The 15,449-nt window shown below is 45.9% G+C and overlaps 1 protein-coding gene across 7 annotated transcripts in view; it reads left to right on the top strand.

The window, feature by feature from the left end:
• Window positions 1-8,214: 8,214 nt before the first annotated feature.
• Window positions 8,215-15,449, top strand: part of TPST1 (tyrosylprotein sulfotransferase 1) — a 104,271-nt gene continuing 97,036 nt past the window's right edge. For 6 of the 7 annotated variants that reach the window (XR_012897143.1, XR_012897144.1, XM_075905093.1 and 3 more), the window contains exon 1: window positions 8,228-8,423. The gene's annotated coding sequence lies outside the window, so the exon portion shown is untranslated. Of the gene's footprint in view, window positions 8,424-15,449 lie in introns of all 7 variants that reach the window. The other variant, XR_012897145.1, reaches the window with a different exon arrangement.

Genomic DNA, 15,449 nt, shown 5'->3' with positions numbered 1-15,449 from the left:
TTCGAATTAACGTTGTAGTGTAGACGTACCCTAAGTTCCTTGGACCAGGGATTGTCTTTGGTTCTGTCCGTACAGCACCTAGCACAATGGGGACCTGCTCCATGGCTAAGGCTCCTGGGCATAGCGGTAAGAAAAATAACACCGGTTTCTAACAAAGTTAGTGCATATGCAGCCATGTGGGAAGCGAGCAGTGACAGTTCAGAGATGTCCACTATAGAATAGGAAGCAAAATGAATAATTCAAGCCCCAATTCAGGCAAGCACTTATGTGCATGCTTAATGAAAAAACATGAACTTTAATCTGTCCTGATTGAGAGAGGCAGTTAAATGCCCACTTAATGGGGTTGACGTAAGCATGTGCTTAAAGTTAAGGATGTGTTTAGGCATTGATTCAGCCAAGCTCATAAGACAGAGTTATGATAGAGACTGCCAGGTGATGTGAAGACATCCAGGGATTCAAATCCAAAGAACCAGGATTGGTTCATATGCTGGTGGCTTGGAACTATGACTCTAACTCAACTTGTATCTTGGGCACAGAAGAGTTTTCTATGCTTTTCAAATAAGCCAGGCCCAGTATCAAGGATTCTCAATGCCATATCGAGCCTGCCCATTCTTCACATTTCCTACAGCTAAGAATCTGGCCAATGATCCTTAATTCGTCCCCCCTTGCTGGCCAGATCCCCTGCAGAGGTAAGGGGCGTGGAGCTCTGTCTCAATGGGCTGCTCAGGCTTTGTCCTGTGTGCTGGAACTGGCATCAATTGCAAGACTGTCAGAGCCGTCCTGCGCATAGGATGGTTTGGGGCAACTGCCCTGGGGCCCAGGGCAACCCGGAGGACTAGCAGAGGGCTGGGGGCTGGCAGTGGGGATTAGTGCCACCCCTGCACTTACCAGCAGCAGCAAAAAGTAGAGTGACCTGGCCCCAGCCTGCTCTGCTCCCCTGACTCCCGTGTTGCTTGGGGGAGGAGGCTTCAGGAAAGGGGCAGGCTTACCTCCTCTTGCCAGTGCCAGGCCCCCGCTAATCTCTTGGGCCATATTGCTCAGAGGAGGGAACTTGGGGGAAGAGTGACATGGGGGTGGAGAAGAGGTGGGGCCTTTGGGAAGGGGCAGGGGCTATGTCTACACTGCAGAGGTATCCCGGAAACGCTATCCAAGGAACAATTTCTGAAAAAGTGGATGGGTTCTTTCGCCATCCCTGTAATCCTGTACGAGGAACCCTCTCTGAGGAAGAAGGGATATGCCGAAAGAGGAGGTTTTTCTGAAATTTGGCCCCATGTAGACGGGCCAAATTTTGGAAAAACCTCTACTGAAAGAAAAGTGGGAAAAGATTTTTTTTCCAACTTTTCTTTGCAGTCTAGACATAGCCAGGAAGAGGCAGAGCAGCGGTGGGGCCTGGGGCAGAGAGAGGGTTGTCCTGGGCCCAGTATTCCCCAGGGACGGCCCTGAAAACTGTTCCTGTGCTAGTCACACTTGTCTGTTAGGAACTAAACTGAAGTCACCCAACTCGTTTTATAGAGTCGGCCTCTGAACGGCTCTTAGGTGGCAGCAACTTTCAGGGTCAGTTCTCCCCTGCATCCGATCTTTGCTAACAGAGACACAATCCCATTTCCCTGACTGCTCCGCTTGGCATTGGTTTATCTTACAGCTGCAGGAGGGCTGCCTATGAGGAAAACCTTCCATCAGCAGAGAATTAGGTACCATGGAACCTCATTCTGCCAGCACCCCTCCATTCTCCTCCCATTTTCTCACTGATTGAAATGAAGCAAAGATTTGACTTACGGGATATGGCCAAACCAGGCATAGGCAAACCTAGCTTTCCTGACTTCCCGGCTGTGTCTACACTGGCAAGTTATTCCGGAAAATCAGCCGCTTTTCCGGAAAAACTTGCCAGCTGTCTACACTGGCCGCCTGAATTTCCGCAAAAGCACTGACGATCTAATGTAAAATCATCAGTGCTTTTCCGGAAAAACTATGCTGCTCCCGTTCGGGCAAAAGTCTTTTTCTGGAAAACTGTTCTGGAAAAGGGCCAGTGTAGACAGCACAGTAGTGTTTTCCGCAAAAAAGCCCCGATCGCGAAAATGACGATTGGGGCTTTTTTGCGGAAAAGCGCGTCTACATTGGCACGGACGCTTTTCCGCAAAAAGTGCTTTTCCGGAAAAGCGTCCTGCCAATCTAGACATGCTTTTAGCATTTCCGGAAAATCATGCTAGTCTAGACGTAGCCCCCTAGTCCTTGTGTTGGCCTTGTGATCATTCTTCCTCCTTAGTGCTCATAGGATCTGTGCATAGCATTGGTGCACACTGTAGAATCCATAGGCTAGAGCAGGGATGAACCTAAGGCCCGAGGGCTCTGGCTTGCTTGGATCTGGACCACAAGGCTCAGGGCTCCCCCCCGCCCCAGCACTGGGGAGCCTGCTCTGGTGCTCCACCCTCTTACTATCCCCTCATGGGGCTGGAGCACACAAAATCTCTTCGCCTGGGCCCCTGTAGGCTCTGGTGTGTGAGGGGAATGTGGGGAGGGTCTTTCTCCGTCTCAGTTGGGGGCATGTTAGTGAGGATTTGGGTTTTGTTTGTTTGTTTTGCTTTTCACTTGTGTGTGGCCCCTGAATGATTTTTCTGTTGGCCCCAACCCCAAAAAATTCCTTGCCCCGAGCTCTAGTATTTCACATCTGTCAAGAGGCAGAAATAAATATTCACCACAGATATTAGCTTCTCTGTCTACCAACTAGCAGTTAATGCTATGATTTAACAGTGATTATACGCTGGCTTCAGCAACGTCGTTGAGCATTAGGATCTTGGTTAGCATTTGTCTCTTTGAACAGGGCACCAAGACTTGGCATGTACTTTGTATGATGAAATGTTTAACAGCCTTCCTGAACTGTGGCTCCACTTTGATTATGACAAGTGTTAATTAAGGAAGGGAAACATGGATCAGTGTTAGGCACCAGCCATATGCCATGGCGATTTTATTTTCCTCTTTCTCTGGAAAGATGTTTTATTTCTTTACTTTGGAGGCACTGTTCCCTTACAGCAGACCAGCAGTCTTTACAAGAGACTGTCCATGTACATCACAATGAATGCCATTCTAAAACCCCAACTACAGTAAAACAATAAAGTAAAGTGAAAAGAGCTGTTTAATGAACTGAAGTGAACTGCCTGGCTCGGGGGACTGGTAATAGGATACAGAATGTTTCATCGCTAAAATACCAGTTCAGAGCTAGCCCTGATTGGTAGGAAGCAACATTTATTGCCCTCTGATGGCTGTGTGGGAGCACATGTGAAAGGAATGTATGGACTCTGTCCAGTGTGTAGTGGACTTGTGTCTGTATTACCAACCAAAAACAAGACAAAACCCACAACCCTCCATCTCTGTAGCTGCAGTGTGGAGACTGAATAGCTAAGTCCTCATTACTAGTGCTGAGTTTTGCTTGTCACCAGTGTGGGGCAGATAGAGGAATGGTGTTACCTGTCCTGGTGAAAAAAGAGAGAACACAGGAGTGACAGGCGTGTCCATATGGCCCCATTCACTAGAGTTAATTTTAAAAACAGGGCAGATTTTTTCACAAGAGGTCTACACTCTTTGGCATTGATGTAGGGACCTAAATGCATGGCTAGACTTTCAAAAGCACTCAGCAGCCATTTAGTATCATTCATTTGTGTGTACTCCAGGAGCATCTTGTAGTCAAGTCCTCACTGTATAAACATACAGTAGAGACCATCCCTGTCCAGAAAAGGGCCTTACTGAAGTGTTCAGATGTTCAAAGGTGGTCTGCTTCCAGCAGTCCCCTGGGACCTAACTTTGATAGCTAAGCACTTTTGAAATCCTTCATTGGATGGAACCTATCATAACATAGTGCAACCTTGAAACTCATTATTCTCCAGCACATAAGCTTGCCAGCTGTTGCCACTATCCAGAGTTTCTTTTGTTACAACTGCAAATAAAATGCAGGTGCCACGCTAGCCCAGTTTCAGTAAAGACAAATCACTGGGCCCCTTTGAGGGTTCTGCCTGCTGCTCAGCTTTTTAACACACAAATTTCAGTTGTGTGTGCCTGGTTCTCCTCTCCTTTATAGCCATGGACATCAGGAGTCACTCCATTGACTTCAGTGTAGTTACAGTAGCAAGGTAGAGTCCAGAGTGACCTAGACAGATTAGAGGATTTGGCCAAAAGAAATCTGATGAGGTTCAACAAGGACAAGTGCAGAGAGGACTTGGGATGGAAGAATCCCAAACATTGTTACAGGTTGGGGACCAAATGGCTAAGTAGCAGTTCTGTAGAAAGGACCTGGGGGTTACAGTGGATGAGAAGCTGGATATGAGTCAACAGGGCGCACTTGTAGCCAAGAAGGCTAATGGCATATTGGGGTGCATTAGGAGGAGCATTGACAGCAGATCTAGAGAAGTGATTATTCCCCTTTATTTGGCTTTGGTGAGGCCACATCTAGAATATTGTATCCAGTTCTGGGCCCCCCACTGTAGAAAGGATGTGAACGCATTGGAGAGGGTCCAGCGGAGGGCAACCAAAATGATTAGGGGGCTGGATCACATGACCTCTGAGGAGGGACTGAAGGATTTGGGTTTGTTTAGTCTGCAGAAGAGAAGAGTGAGGGGGGACTTGATAGCAGCCTTCAACTTCCTGAAGGGAGGTTCCAAAGAGGATGGAGAAAAGCTGTTCACAGTAGTGACAGATGGCAGAACAAGGAGCAATGGTCTCAAGTTACAGTGGGGGGGGGGTTGAGTTGGATATTAGGAAAAACTATTTCCCTAGGAAGGTGGTGAAGCACTGGAATGGGTTACCTAGGGCGGTGGTGGAATCTCCATCCCTAGAGGTTTTTAAGTCTCGGCTCGACAAAGCCCTGGCTGGGTGATTTAGTTGGGATTGGTCCTGTCTTGGGCAGAGGGCTGGACTTGATCACCTCCTGAGGTCTCTTCCAGCTCTATGATTCTATGAGTCTAAGTGAGATGAGAATCATGAGCCCCGTCTATTATTACTTACTAACTAGTGGAGAGGGTGTCCCTCAGGAACAGTCACATGTCCTATGAACATCAACACTCATTTTCTCCCCGTTGCAGCAAGAGGAAAATTAGGCATGCTTTCTTATAAATTCAGTGCATGATACTGACAGCAAGAACTAGCTGATTGTTACTGCTGATTGCTATTATTGGAAAGTAGGTCTCTTCAGGCTCATAAAAGTTTAAAGACATGCTGTTTGGAAGATCTATGTTAAATCAGATAATGGTGTGTTGTTATTTTTTTCACGTTATGCTTCTTAATGGCATCAGCCAATTCCGTCATCGGCCTTTTACCATTTCATGAGTATCAGCTGATGGTAAAAGGTATTACATGATTGTCTTTTGGAGTCAGTCACAGGAATCTGTATCATCTCACTGGGAAACTTGGATGTAAATGTAATGCCTGTGAAACTGTTTTAGAGGATTTGAGATTGAAATGGCTGCATTGTATAGAAGATGGGCAACTAAGGATACAAAGGCTCTCTAATGATGACTAATAACCATCTTTCAATAGCTTAACTACCTGCCACAGAGTGCATTTTATAGATCATGTTAACTGGGCATATCTAGTGTTGGACAGGAATCTTTTTAAATACATATAACCAGTATTTCCTTGTGCCAAGAAATATGAACCGGAGTGGGAATTCCCCTGCCCTCGGTCACTGGGCCTAGGTAGCTTACAAACATGTCTCTTCTGAATATGATTCTGGCGTGCCATTTTTGAGATGTGTATCTCTCAAATGTATGGTGGATAACTTCAAGTCACCTGGACTAGGGCCTCTAGGTGTACAGAAGTAGCTAGCAGTATGATAGTGTAACTGAGCTATCTTAAAATCTTCTCCCCCCACAGTGGTGTAAAAGCTGGTTTTATATATAGGGTAGTAATGGCAGAATTGTGTGGAACCTTTTGAGGACGTGTGGTCTCATTCTGAACTACAAGGCAATATATCTGTAAGCACAGCAGCCAGAGAGCACTTGAAAGTTTCTTATGGAATTAAGTTCTCATAGTACTCTGCTTATACCAGACTTCTAAAAGTCCATCTGTGTATCCTTTTAATTTAATTAATCCACTATTGCAGTACACTTAGAGATGGTCTGCTCAAAAGGACTGTTAGTTTTGGGGAAGTTTTTCACATCTGATTTATGTTAGCTATGGAACATTATGAAAGAGAAGCATTCAAATGCTCTTTGCAAACTTTCTCATTTCCAGAAGAACTTCAAATCTATACAATGGAATTCTAAGATTCTGACTTTTTCACTTGCAAGATTGTCTAGCCTAATCCTTTAAGTCAGGAGTGTCCAAACTTTTTTCAAAGAGGGCCAGATTTGATGAAGTGAATATGCGTGAGGGCCGACCATTTTGCCTGACATTCTTTGAACCATTAAAATTAAATGCAAATTAACTATTTTATGCAAAGTTTATTGCAAACGGCATACTTTTCATTTCGTCACATGGATGACAAATCTAAACAGGTGTTAAATCACTCTGCCTTTCATATCTGAAGGCCAGATGAAAAAAAAATCCAGGAAGCTGAAATATATGTCAGGAATATTGTAAAGTACATTACATATTATTGGTAATAAAGGTTGTCTGTCAACTTCTAAGTTCAAAAAATATGAACAGGAACATAACACCAAGTATACATGTTGTGTCCAAATATATTTATAACTGATTTAGACCAACTGACATTAACTGAGATTTTACAATGTATTCATCTCAATACATATGGATTCGTTGGGGGGCCATAAAAGATAGATATTGCCAAATTACCTGTGGGGCCATATTAAACCGGAACACGGGCCGCAATTGGCCCGCGGGCCGGACTTTGGACATGCCTGCTTTAAGTGGTTGTGACTGACAATATCCTAACCAGGCAGTGCATTCTACTAGGAGTTGATAAGTATCTATTCATTTGTGGTTTCTGTGGCTGTAGCTCCTGCACTTTTCTTAAAGATTCTTAGAGGTGTAAATGTTAGTTTGTAATTTAAACACAACTTAAAAAAAGAGTAGTCCCCTGGCACCTTAGAGACTAACATATATAGTGTCATGAGCTTTCTGGGCAAAACACTTTCTTCTTCAGATCTGGCAGCATATATTTGTAAAGTTGGAGGATATATTTAGAGTATGTAAAAATCTTTATCTTACTATGTTATTTTCTTGCAACACTGGGATTCAAACGTTCTACAATAATTGACAATTTGTCTTTCATTTTTTAAAAAGCAAACTGGAACATAGTTTCTCAGGATTAGATCCAAACAGTTCAGGCTTAGTGCTGAGGGGAGGGTGATGCTTGCTCCAACCACTTCTTGCGAAATGAAAAACTTCTTGTGGAAAAATTACAAATGAATGAATAGTTGAGAAGTGAGTTAATTTCAGTGATAGGTTAAGTGGTTGTTGTGCACTTGCAATATGCTCCTTGTTTAAAACATAACATATGGCAAGCTGTACATTTTGGGATCTCTTGGAATGAAAAGTACTGTATAAAATATGCATTATGATTACCACAGGAGGGAGTATTTGACTGGGTATGAAGTAGCTGGCAAAGGTAGGCAATGTTTTGATATCGATTCAGATAACAAACAAGTTCTGCCACTTCAAGGTGAACCCAAACTGTTTATACCTGTTTAAAGGTATACATTGATTCATATGCTCACTTAAATTTAAATATTTCCATCGCATCCTAAATGTTCTTTACCATAGTCATTTGCCTGATGTTGTCTCATAACAATTGCAACAGATGTCCAGGATTCCAGGTGCTCACCAGACCCAGCTGTTTCCCTAGATATTCATCCAGGCAAACCCATAGCCAGCAGTTTATGCAACATCATGGTCAGATGTTGACCTCGCGCTTGCACTAAATCCAAATGTTTTGCCCAAACCAGATGGTCAGACAGAGGTGCAGCGATGTGCCTGCTTCAAAGCCAAATATGTAGGCAGGTGTTACATTCACGTGCAGCTGTTTTCTTAGGCATTCATCCAAACGAAGTTCACTCAGCTGTTAAATCCGGATCCAGCTGTTCACACTGACACAGATGTTCCCGTGCCCCTCCCGGGCTCTAGCGGTTCTTCGCTCAATCGCGAGAGGGAGGATGCAGCCACGCCCACCCCCCGTTGAGCCACGCCCACCCAGCGAGCAAGCCACGGAGGCTGGCCAATCAGCCCCCGCGACACAAACCGACTCCGGTCCGCAGTGTGGCCAATCAGGGCGTATGTGTGATTTCAATGGCAGGCCGGCGGCGGGAGGCGCCGGGCTCGGCGGCGGAGAGTAGCCGCGGGCTGAGGGGCCGGGCGCTCCCCACGACGATGCCGGCCGGGAGCGGCGGGGCGGCGGCGGCCCGGCGAGGTAGGAGGCGGCGGCATCAGCTGGAGCCGTGACCCCTCCGCCTGCCGGTCTCCTTCCCGGCGCAGCGCAGGTGAAGAGCTGACCCGCGGGGGGGCTGTCCCGGTATCCCCCCCCCTCCGTCAGCCCCCCCCCCGCCATCCAGCCCCCCCCCGCCATCCAGCCCCGTCCGCCCCCCCCTCCGTCAGCCCCCCCCGCCATCCAACCCCGTCCGCCCCCCCCGTCAGCCGCCCCCCGCCATCCAGCCCCGTCCGCCCCCCCTCCGTCAGCCTCTCCCCCCCCGCCATCCAACCCCCCCCGCCATCCAGCCCCGTCCGCCCCCCCCCGCCATCCAGCCCCGTCCGCCCCCCCTCCGTCAGCCTCTCCCCCCCCCGCCATCCAACCCCCCCCCGCCATCCAGCCCCGTCCGCCCCCCCCCGTCAGCCCCCCCCGCCATCCAGCCCCGTCCGCCCCCCCTCCGTCAGCCTCTCCCCCCCCGCCATCCAACCCCCCCCGCCATCCAGCCCCGTCCGCCCCCCCCTCCGTCAGCCTCTCCCCCCCCCGCGATCCAGCCCCGTCCGCCCCCCCTCCTCCATCAGCCCCCCCGCGATCCAGCCCCGTCCGCCCCCCCCTCCGTCAGCCTCTCCCCCCCGCGATCCAGCCCCGTTTGTCCCTCTCCCTCCTGTGACCCAGCTTCCCGATTGCCCCCACTGCGATCCAGCTCCCGCCTACTTCTGAACCATCCCTCCATCGCCCCCCCACGACCGAGCCCCCCCAGCTCCTGCCCCTCCCTGCCTGCTCATCTCCTTCCACCCCTTCTCTCCAGATCCCGTTTGAGCCTCCCCGTGGGTCTTTCCGCATGGCCTCTGGCCCACCCATCCCTCCTGCTCTCCCCTGTCCAGCCCCTCTCTTTCCGCCCCGCCGAGCCTGCCCCCGGTTCCCCTCTTGGCCAGATGTGGCTGACAGGACTTCGTGACAGAATAAAGGCCAGCGTCCGTGGCGAGGGATCCTGCCGCTTGCCCGGTTGATCTGTTTGCCTTTAGTCACCTACCTGTGCCTGCCCGCTGTTCGCAAATCTAGATAGTGCGATGAACTCTTTGCACAATGGGTGGTTGCTCTTTTACTGTGGAAGGAATTATTACATAACTGGGTATTATTTACCGAATAAAATGTCTAGCAGGAAAAGTTGAAAGGATGAAAAGATTGTTTCTTCAAAGAAGAGCAGGGCTCCATTACTGAATAACTCTTAAGGACTGACTACCTTGGGCAAATATTCGATCTTAAATGATAAAATAAGGCTTTCTGGAAATTTGATTTGTAGTAGGAGTGTTCTATTGTGGTTTATATGCGCGACATGAACTATGGTGTATGCATTTTTTTCTCTTTACTAGCTGTATGCTAGTAAAGCTTTGCAAATTTCATCTTACAATATTTATGCACATTGTCCTTCTTTTACTGACCTTACTGAAAAAAGTTTGTTTTTCAACTGTTCCGTTCCAGAAAAGGCTGGGATCAACCATTGGAAACTGCGTCCAGTGTTATCGGAACTGTAAAGGGTTTTATAACAGGATTTGGCCTCCCAGTGGCTGTTTTTGGTCCCTGTAGAATAGGGATGTCAATGAAATTGACTACAGGATTAACCAACAAGTATCAGTTAGTCCTACACACACATTCTCCCCCACCTCCGCTGCCTCTGTACCCCGGGGCAACATGGTGGGGAGGCACATGCTGGCTCCCATGGAGCTGCCTGCCCCATAAGCTGCCTCCCACAGAGACAGTGGGAGTGGGGGAGCAGGTGAGAGCCAGCACTAGTGGGAAACAGACTTTTAAGCCGGTCCTCCAGCAAGCCTGCTTCTGCAGAGCTCCCCTGATTGATTTTCCCCGATTGATTTTCTGTGGGTCAGCAGCCGAAAAAGGTTTCCCATCCCTGCTGTATATTGTAAGTTCTCTGCTAGTTCGGTGTTAATACAGGAGGGAATTCTACCATATACTACATAATAATAAAAATGCCCTTAAAAAGCAATTGATTTATTTTAATCAGTGCCTTGTGCGTGTGTTTTTAATCTACAGGACAGATGCGACTTATTCTAAACAGAAAAAAATCCCATTAAAATTGATTAACTTGATCCTAAAATGCAGAGTTGTTTTAGACTGTTTGGCCAAGGTTGTCAATTAAACTGTTTTGTAGGAAGACTGTCATACAGTATTGATCGGTGGATATTACTTCACTATTTGAAGTTGGTAAAAAATATGCATTAGGCATGTAAAAGGCAATTTGTATATAGCTGTTTAATAATCCTTTGCAGTATTATACTTATGTGGGTGTGAGAACTGTAATTCAGTCATTTCTAACATGATACAAATGACATGAATAATTTCTGGAATTACACTAACAGGCACTCTGCAGATGCAGGGAAATATACTACTGTATATAAATACAAACCTTATGAAAGATTAATAAACTTCTTCAGGGGAATGGAACTGTACCGTATTAGAAATAGAGCTGTGCACCTGGGAGGTATGTAACCAACTCATTCTGTTGTTGCTAATGGTTTACTGTTGGGACAGATGTGACTACGGTAGAAAGGAGTGTGTACCGTATACAGGTGTTGGACATAAATGTCTGTACAATATGAAATATATTTCTATGTGTTTTTAAATTGGCAGTGGGCAACAGTTTTAATGTGACAGATGCAATCATCTTATTATCTTATAATTCTTTTTGGAATGTAAGCAAGTATAAATAGTGTGTTCTAGAACACCCAAATCTGTTCCTGAGAATAAGCAATATATATAAATATGAAGTATATGTAACTATAGCAGAGACTATCGTTAACTCCAAATCAGGAGTCAATTATAAGAATTGAATTGCTTCATTTTAATGTACTCATTAAATTGCCTTATCTGATTTCAAATGAGAAGAGCCAACTTCCCCTGGACTCCAGTATAATAATTTTATCCTTTTTTGGTACTTTTGTAGTTGAATGGCGAAATCAGTCAGGGGTTAGATTTTTCACTCCTGATAATTAAGAACAAATTCTATAGGTAACAATGGTTTTCACAGTGTCAGCAGAAGGTAAGGGATGGTGTTGCAGGCTGCTCCCTGGGTATTGGTTAACTCTTACCCAGTAAGCATCACTTATTAAGGGTGATACCTACCGGGTAACTAATGGAAAAACTTAATTCAGGTTTTCCTAGTTGTGGTGAATTTCTCACATTTTCAATAATTGAGGGAAGTTTGTCTTGCCTCTAATATGTATATTCAAAGAGAATTAAGATTTGAAATAAATAAATGGGTGGAAAGAGACCATCACTTTTTGGGTGTGTGGGTGGGGAAATTAGACTGTTTTCCCACTAGGAAACAGTATTAAGGGTTAAAGTGATTATATTATTCCTTTATAGAGCTCTCCAGGTTCCTTGTTTTCATCATATTATCATGAAAATGGAAAGGGAGGGAACACAGTATGATGAAAACAATGAGTTTGGAGAGATTGTCTGGCAGCAACGGGGAACCTAGGTTAGTAAGTGGGCTGCATGAATGGCCCTTCTTCATCTCAGTGGGCTGCAAGATTGTTGTAAAACCAACACGGTTTCTGAGGCTCATATAACTGCACATCCACCAATATGATCTATGCCATCAAGTGCCACCAATGCCCCTCTGCCATTTAGAGACTGTCCAGGTTGGCCAATATACAGGATTAATGGACACAAATCACATATTCGAAAAGGTAATACATAGAAAGCTATTGGGGAACATTTTAACTTGTCCAGATGCTCATTAATGGATCTTGAAGTTACCATATTATTGCAAGCTAATTTAAAAAAAAAAGCTTGAAAGGGAGGCTGCAGAACTTAATTTCATGTACAAGTTTGATACCTGCAACAGAGGGCTAAACAAAGACCTTGCTTGGATGGCCCACTACATTCAACTTTTATGTCAACATCCTAATGACATAAAAAACCAAGCACAGGGTACTTAAGAGCACTCAGTACCCCCTGTATCAGCTTCATTTAGCATGGATACTCTAATTTACAATCCCCATTCCTCCTCTTCTCCTCCTTCTCCCCCCCCCCCTGTTTTCTCCCTCTTTTTTCCTTTTCTTTCTCTCTTTCCCTGATATTTATCTGGAAACTGGACCCCTTCACTCTCATTCATCTGAAGAAGTGGGTTGTGCCAACAAAAGCTCATACCACCATCTACATTTTTTGTTAGTGTCTAAGGTGCTGCAAAATTATTAGTTATATTTTAAGTTTTTTCAGTTACAGGCTAACATGGCTACCCCTCTGAAACAATCTCCCAAGATAGGGTTGTTTTGATAACTGCTTGTATACCTAGAATTTGCAAGGTACTTTACCCTTTAGTAATACTGGTTTAAAAAAACAAAACAAAACCCTACACAGATTGAAACCAGAGGAATTTGGCAACCTTGTGTGTGGGCAATGACAAACAAAACGTCTTGTGGGCCACACACGGGCAACCTGTGGTCCATCTGGCTTCCATCACTACTATATGGTCTGGAAGACTGGGGATAGCATTGGAAGTCAGGACCTCTGTATTTCTAACTCTAGTTCCACTGTTGACTTGTGACCTTGGGCAAATTACTTAATTTCTCTGTTTCTGTTGTTCAGCCTGTAAAATAGGGATAATATATATTTACCTGCAGTGATGTCATGAGGACTGATGTTTGTATAGTGCTTTGTATATGTATAATGCTACTGAAATATTCTTTTTTCAGAGTGAACGGGGAGGGGTAATTTATAATGTCCCTCAGTGGAATGATTTCTTAAATAAGCCTTTCTCGTAAGGAAAGAAATCTGTTTTACACTATATACAATAAATACTTCAGTTGTGTTTTTCAATGTTACAACATTTTGTTTCTGTTAACTTGCCTATACAGTCTTCTTTGTAGTGCACACATGAAAAAACAAAGGCAGGTCAGGTGGTGGTTGAATTACAGGATCTGTGGAATTCATTTAAACCTTTTAAGTATGCCTTTTGGAAGGTTGTTAGCATGAATTTCTATGCGCTCATTCCTTGAATTTAATGATTGTTTAAATTGAGTTAACCTCTATCAGTGGTCATCAGCCAGGAGTATGCAGATGTCTTCCAGGGTTACATCACTAGATATTTGACTAGTTTTACAATAGGCTACTTAAAAAGCACTAGCACAGCCGTTACAAATTAAAATGTCTTACAGACAACTTGTCTATACTACTCTATATTAGGGATGTTAAAATGTGTTTATTTAAGTTAAACGTTTAACCACTGAAAATTTCAGTGGTTACACGCAAGGGGCAGTCCACAAGCACCGGCCTCCCGCCTGCCTACCCGGTGCTGCTGCCTCTGGTACAGAGTAGGAATGTAATAGTGTATCCAGGTAATAATTAACCAGTAAGCGGATGCAACAGCCCTTCCTCTGTGACTCTGCATTTAAAGTATTTTGAGAGCCAGTAGGCAGGCACTTTGGCTCAATCCTGGCTCTTGCCGGGTCCTGGCAACTACTTTAAATGCAGAGCTGCAGAGGGATAACTGTCAGGACCTGGTGCGAGCCAGAATTGAGCCAGCATGCCTGCCTACTGGCTCCCAAAATACTTTAAATGCAGAGCCACAAGGGGGTATCTCCCCAAATTACCCATGCGTAGGAGGCTGCTCCAACCCCTCTGGCCATGTCTCAGGGACTGCTCCCGCCATCCCAGCTGGGCTGGAGCAACTCCCCACCTCCCCTTTAATCAATTAACCAGTTAAACATCACATTTAACTGGTTAAAGCAGGGGTCAGCAACCTTTTCAATCCAAAGAGCCAAACTACATCAAAATTCAGAACAAGTGGTCAACAAAGAGCCCTATAAGAATGCACATTTGCATGACTGAAAATATACAGCTTAATATTACTGATAATTGACATACTGATTAATAAGAGTAGAAATGAAACATTGTACTCAGAGACTTTATTTAATGGGACTTCTACTGTTGCATCTTTTCATGCAGTTCTTTGAAGTTTACATCATAATGGGTCAAATTGAGCTTCATGCACGCATTCAGTCTGTCTTCTGTCAATCTTATAGCAGGGAGCTTGTGCTGTGGGGATGCAGGAGTCTGGGTTGGAGTGCATGAGGGGCTCAGGGCAGAAGATTGTGGTGTATATTAGACCCAAGGCTCAAGGTTGGTGTGTGTGGGGGTGAGGGAGTGATATGGCAGAGGACTGGGGGTGTGGGGATGCAAGAGGCTGGGGATGTGGGGGTGCATGAGTTTGGGGATGTGGGAGTATGAGGGGTTCAGGGCAGGGGGTTCAGGTGTATGACGGACTTAAGGTTGGTGGGGTGTGTGTGCAGGAGTGTTATGATGCTGCGGCTAGACGGGTGCTTGGCCCCAGTTGGGGGCTTGTTGGTCAGGCTTTATTTTTAAATAAAGTAAAATATGTCCAACTCAAAAGGTTTCAACATTGTCTTAATTTATGTCAGGGGTGGGAAGCCTCTTTTGCATCAGGAGCCACTGACCCACAGAAAACACAGTTGGGGACCACGCAAGTGAGAAGCCAAAAAGAAAAAAAAAAAAACCCTCCCAAACCCCTCAACCCTCACCAATGTGACCCCCACCAATGTGAAACACCTCACTCCTCTGGTGCTCTATATCCCTATAGTGTAGAGAAGAGCAGGGTGGACTGAAGGTCAAGGCCTCAGGCCAGATGTACTCTTCTGGTGTTCCAGGGTTAGTGGATTTTGTGGGTCTCCCTTGACTCTGGGTTGGGGCCAAAAATGAGGCATTAAGTGTGTGGGACAGGGCTACCAGTGAATGGGATAGGGATGGGAGTGTAGGATCTGGGCGGGAAGTGGGCTGTAGGAGGATGTGAGGGCTGGCCTGGGGGCAGGCGGGCTGGCTGGGGGCAGAAGGTATCTAGCCAGGGGATGGGGGATTTTGGCCAGGGGGCAGAGGGCAGGGAGGATTTTGGCCAGGGGGCTGTGGGCAGGCTCTCTGGCTGGGGTGGAGGTGAGAGAGGGCGTGTCTGGACACAAGGGGGTGGGGGTCACTTACTTGTTTTCATGCCACATGGTAGGCACCGTATAACACACCTCCTACTGCTCCCATTCGCCGGCAGGAAGCCTCCAGGAAGGGTTGGCAG

The sequence above is a fragment of the Pelodiscus sinensis genome, chromosome 21 (assembly GCF_049634645.1).
Source record: "Pelodiscus sinensis isolate JC-2024 chromosome 21, ASM4963464v1, whole genome shotgun sequence".
In the NCBI taxonomy this organism is placed as follows: Eukaryota; Metazoa; Chordata; order Testudines; family Trionychidae; genus Pelodiscus; species Pelodiscus sinensis.
The sequence above is the reverse complement of the archived record's forward strand: the minus strand, read 5'-3'. Positions and strand labels throughout refer to the sequence as shown.